At 37.2% G+C, this 5,310-nt stretch overlaps 1 long non-coding RNA gene across 1 annotated transcript; it reads left to right on the top strand.

The window, feature by feature from the left end:
* The first annotated feature begins 779 nt into the window (after window positions 1–779).
* Window positions 780–1,926, top strand: LOC124659474. Its single transcript, XR_006989592.1, has 3 exons — window positions 780–879; window positions 1,095–1,164; window positions 1,665–1,926. It is a non-coding gene; the product is annotated as an uncharacterized LOC124659474 (long non-coding RNA).
* The last annotated feature ends 3,384 nt before the right edge of the window (window positions 1,927–5,310 follow it).

Below are 5,310 nucleotides of genomic sequence, written 5' to 3' on the forward strand. Positions count from 1 at the left end.
CAGTTTGTTGTTGTTTGTCACAAGTAAGCTGCCTCCTCTGAACTCCTATATCTTTGCAACAATTTTGGCCAGTAGGCCTCTTGGGGGCTTTGGGAATGCCAAGATGGTATGGCTCGCGGCAAGAGGCTCGTGTATACCAATAACCAGGGGATGGTCGTCAATGGTGTCTCGCTCAAACTTCCTCTCGTATGTACAACATTCTCATCACAATCCCTTTTCTTGTTTGTTTCATAGATAGCTAGTGATTATTGAATTGATTCGTTAATAACCAATTACTGAAACATTATGAGATATGAAATGGGTTGACAACTGATTGATTATGATGCGGTATTCTAGTCTACTAATCTGTGAAGCTCACTTCTTATAATCCGTGAAGCTCACTTCTCCTAATATGTGAAGCTCACTTCTCTTAATTCGCGAAGTTCACATATACTGCTATTTTCATTTTATATATTCCTGCCACTTCTTATAATCAGTGAAGGTCACTTCTCCTAATCTGTGAAGCTCACTTCTCCTAATCTGTGAAGCTCACTTCTCATAATTCGCGACACATCTATTGCTATTTTCATTTTATATATTTCTGCCAGTTCTTATAATCCATGAAGCTCACTTCTTCTAATCTGTGAAGCTCACTTATCATAATCTGTGAAGCCCACTTCTCTTAATTCGCCAAGTTCACATCTATGCTATTTTCATTTTATATATTTGGAAGTTCACCTCAACTTCTTTCGGAAGCTCACTTGGTTCAAATGCCCGTCGCCGGAGTCCGGCGGAGCTCGCGCCAGGCCTCCTCGCCCCAGTGCCCTCGTCGCTGCTAAGGAACTGGTCACCTGGGCGTCTGGCCCTCCTCCACTGGCAGCCTCAGCCACACCTACACAGGTAGTACAGGAGGAGAAAAGGTTTTCCCCTGATCTCTTTTATTTTTTCTTAACAGTGCCTCCACATCCTTAGCTTTCCAGTCCGCTGCTTTTCATCTGTTGATTTGCATATTTCTATACTTGTACTTCATCTCTTCATTTGCACAAAGGTTTCAACACTTCAAGTTCGTCATTCTCTACTGTATGTAATATGTGCATTGCACTGCTCTGTTGCAGGATATGGCACCAGATACTTTCCTGAAATTTCTGTTCAAAAATGCAAGCGCAAGATTGTGACAAAAAACAGGTAGATTCAATCATATGATCACTGTCTATAATTCTATATGTGAATGAGTTCAGATTTGGCAAAAATTGGTAAATTTGTGTTAATTCTTTTGAATTATTCATTACATATTTGCACCGACATGTAAAAAGAAGGATTAGAAAATGCAAGAAATATGAAGTTTAGTCTTTTGGTGTAAATGAAAAATGATGTGTACAAAATGCATGATATGAATGTCAGTATTTCCTTGCCGTGAAGTACACTTTAATTTCAAAATGTACCCTCTAATATTAACAAGAGTTCTCCGTGTTAAAAGAAACCATTGTTACGTAGTTCATGATACCTGTACTGGGCATTCATTCTTACTAATATGTATGTGCCGATGCTACGGAGAAGTTCACTTATTTTTTTACGGAAAGTTCACTCTTCTCCAGTTAGCTCGGTGTATGGATGTTCGCTCTATTATGATCTGGAGTTCACTTTTTTCTTTTTCTGATGGAGTTCACTCTTTTCTTTTTCTGAAGTTCAGTTTGGTCTTCTCTTTAGGGCGAAGAAGGGAAAGGGAGTTCACGTACCTGTAAAAAACGAGAGGGGAAAATGCCACTGGTACACTTGTTTATTTTAGGCAGTTGGTGCACTTGATCTGGAGTTCACTCGGTGATCTCACTTAAAAGCACTAGCAGTCCGCTGTAGTTCACATCGCTCTAGCACTTGTAGCTCCATCTTCAGGTTTGCGAACTGTTGATTTCTAGTTTTGGGCGATGTATTGCAAAATTGCAGGGATAAAATAGTTGTAACAATGTAGCACACAGTGTAGTGCACGGTACATTGTACCTCAAATTTATATTTTTGTCAGGACGTTCACTTTGTTGACATAGGAAGTTCTATATAAAAAACATTGCGGGGTGTAGCTATACAAACAAATATGCAAAAACTATTTTTCATCATCGAAGTTCGAGTTCTTTTAATCTATGGAATTAACTTCTCCTAATTGGTGACGTTCACTTCTCCTAATTGTTGAAGTTCACATCTCCCGACACTTCAATTTAGATAATCATGGTAGGTGGATTATTCTTTTATTTCTAATCCAAGTTTCGTTTTGTGCGTCCTCTAAACCCGACCAGCGCGGAGACCTCGTTTTGCAGAGATGCTGCTAGGGGTAAACCACCAGGTTCTGCAGTGTTGTTCTACCATTGTTACGGAGTCCAGTTCAGTTTTACCTTCACTGAAGTTCTATTTATCCTCATGCGGGGAATTCACTTCTCATACTTCAGTTTATTCATAAGAATGGCTAGGATTTAAAGTGAGTGCTGAACTGCTAGGCTGTGAATTATGATGCAGTTTTATTAATTCTTAACTTAGCAGTATCTACATCAATTGTAATTTTTGGGAGAGACTAATAGGGAGGATCAAAGTTTATTGTTTCAAATGGTGATGCAAAAGTCACCCCTTATATCTGTCAAGCATACTTACATTGTGATAGTTTATAAGTGACACTTCTGATATTTGATCTCATTTTCCTGCTCCCTTGTGCAGTCGTTCGCAGCCTTGATCCCCCGGAAGTTGGTTGTGCACGGACAGGAAGTCCACCAAGCACATACACTAGCAGTCCTGTGCGCGCGGCCGGGGATTAAAACCGTAACTTGATGAAGTGCTACTGTGTCACAGAGGTTGTGTAGGATTTTTCCTCCGTGAAGTGCTACTGTGTCTGACAGTTCACTTTTGCCTTCAGCTGTGATTACTTGTAATAATTTGGGGAAATGAATAGCATATACTTGTGTTGATGTGTGATAGAAAAAAAAATAAGAAGTTCATTGTTATTTACGCTGAAAGTTCAATTTTGTTTTACGGAAGTTAGTGCCATATGTGTTGGCAATTTTAGTTAAAAGTGCACAATAAAAAAGAATCAGAATTGCACCGTGCAAGATGAGAAGTCCTATTAAATTAATCGAATAGTTCAATTCCACTCATCTTTTATTCTTGGCAAAAGTTCAAATTTTTTTTATCTTGACAGTTCACTCTTATTGGATGCATAGTATTAGTTAAAAGTAAGTTCTAAGGTGCACTTTGTTTGTATGAGAAGTTCACTTTACATTGAGCAAAGGTAGTTCATTTATTCTTGGCAAAAGAGTTCAATTCATCCACGAGGAACAATAGGTAATATTTTTGTGTCGTGAAGTTTGATTTTGTTTATTTCAACTCGACAAATCATTTGAATTTGCTGAATAAAGCAATTGAAAGATCTCTCACTCAAAAAACATATAACAAAAGTTGGAAGAAGAAATTTGAAGTTCACTTGCAAAAAAACAACGGTTCACTTGTTAGCATGTCCGAAGTTCTGATTTTAAATCTAGAAAGCCATACACCGTTTAAATATGAGCAAATATGAGCTTACTCTTTGAGCTTCAGCGGTTCATTGTACAAAATCAAAGAAGTTCACCGTAAAAATACCACAGAAATAGACAAGTTAAAAATTCCATACTTTGGTACATTTTAAATTGGTCTTTAGTTATGAAACATTTTAGGAAATTTCCTATATGAAAAGGTTGTGGAATCTGCATAGCTTTCCAACGATATTTTATTTGCATCATTTCGATAAACGGTTTGAAAACTTTGACAAAAACAATATACAATATGGAACTTTTACACTGCGATCGGAGGTTCACTAACATGTTCGGAGAAGTTCACACCTATTTACAAGGCAGTTCATGTAGTCTATTTTTCCTGGACGGAAATCATACACATAGAAACCATTCACACATGCTCCGATTGCCCAAATCGGCATCCACCCCGTGCAATCGATAGTGATATGACTCTGCTAATACTCAAATGTACCGCCATGCCACAAATAATCAATCTAGGCAAGCCAATTTCAAAATGTTCATATGTCGACGTCATAACTCATTTTCCATATTTCTGAAATTAATCTTAAACCGTTTAGAATTTGGAAAACTATTCAACATAAAAAACTTGCGCCTAACCAATATCTTTCAAGAGCCATATCATTTGTACCATTTTGAGAAGTGGTTCGGACAAAATCCCAAAAGACAGTACAAAAAATTAAGAAGTTCGGATAACAGATTAACGTAGTTTCAAATCTGCTCTTAAACCATACGTAATTTGGAAAACCATTGAACATAAAAAAGTTGCGCAATTTGCATACCTTTCTAACGGTATATCATATGCATCAATCGGACAAACGATTTAAAAATTAGACTGAAAAAACTGCACGAAAATGCAGAAATCCGCGAAAATATAGTTTTGTATATTTGAAATTACTTTTATACCGTTACGAATTTGGGAACAGTTTCTGAACAAAAAGGTTGCGAAATTTCTGTAGCTTCCCAACGGTATATCATATGCATCATTCCGATAAACACTTCGAAAATCAGCCTCAAAACATTGTCCGCCAAAACATGGAATTATAGTGTTCCGTCAGGAAGTTCACGTGCAAATAAGTGGGAAGTTCAGAAAGGGTTCGAGAATAGTTATTCTCGAACCGGTTCGAGAATAGCAGACCTATATATATATATATATATATATATATATATATATATATATATATATATATATATTGATTCTCATGCACAAAATGTTTTGCTTCCTCACATCAAAATTAAACCGTTTTGCAGGTTACAAGATAAATTGCTGCCTCGGATGCCAAAGATGTACTTGAGAATTAAGTGAGTTTCACTTTAATTTTGCAGTTTATTTGACTTCTAGAATATTTGAGACTTCTTATACTTGGCATTCTTTTATTTTTAGCATTTTTCCTGGAAATACTTACCCAGCTTTAGATGACTCAGCGTGTGTCTGTTATGTTTTCTACTAGTAGCAACTGTGCTCTGGTATAAGCAAGTTTTTAAAAATATATATTAAGAGGAAGTACCTAGAAAAACAGCCCTCTCATGAATTTTATCAGAATGAAGATGTTTCATTTGAAATTTCTGTGCTGTTTGTGTCTTCACTGCCAGCAATTCAGTTTTTCCTTGATCTACTATTTTTTTTTGCGAGAAGAAAACAGATTCATTGATACTTTGTTCTTACAGAAAAACCCAGGAAACAAAGGAAATTACAACGAAGTCCTCCTGAGCTCCAGCTTCGCCGGCGACCAGAACGAGAGAGAGACGCGCCGCTACCTCTGCTCGTCCACACGCCAAGGATCGACGA

This window comes from Lolium rigidum, chromosome 6 (assembly GCF_022539505.1).
Source record: "Lolium rigidum isolate FL_2022 chromosome 6, APGP_CSIRO_Lrig_0.1, whole genome shotgun sequence".
NCBI classification, from domain to species: domain Eukaryota; kingdom Viridiplantae; phylum Streptophyta; class Magnoliopsida; order Poales; family Poaceae; genus Lolium; species Lolium rigidum.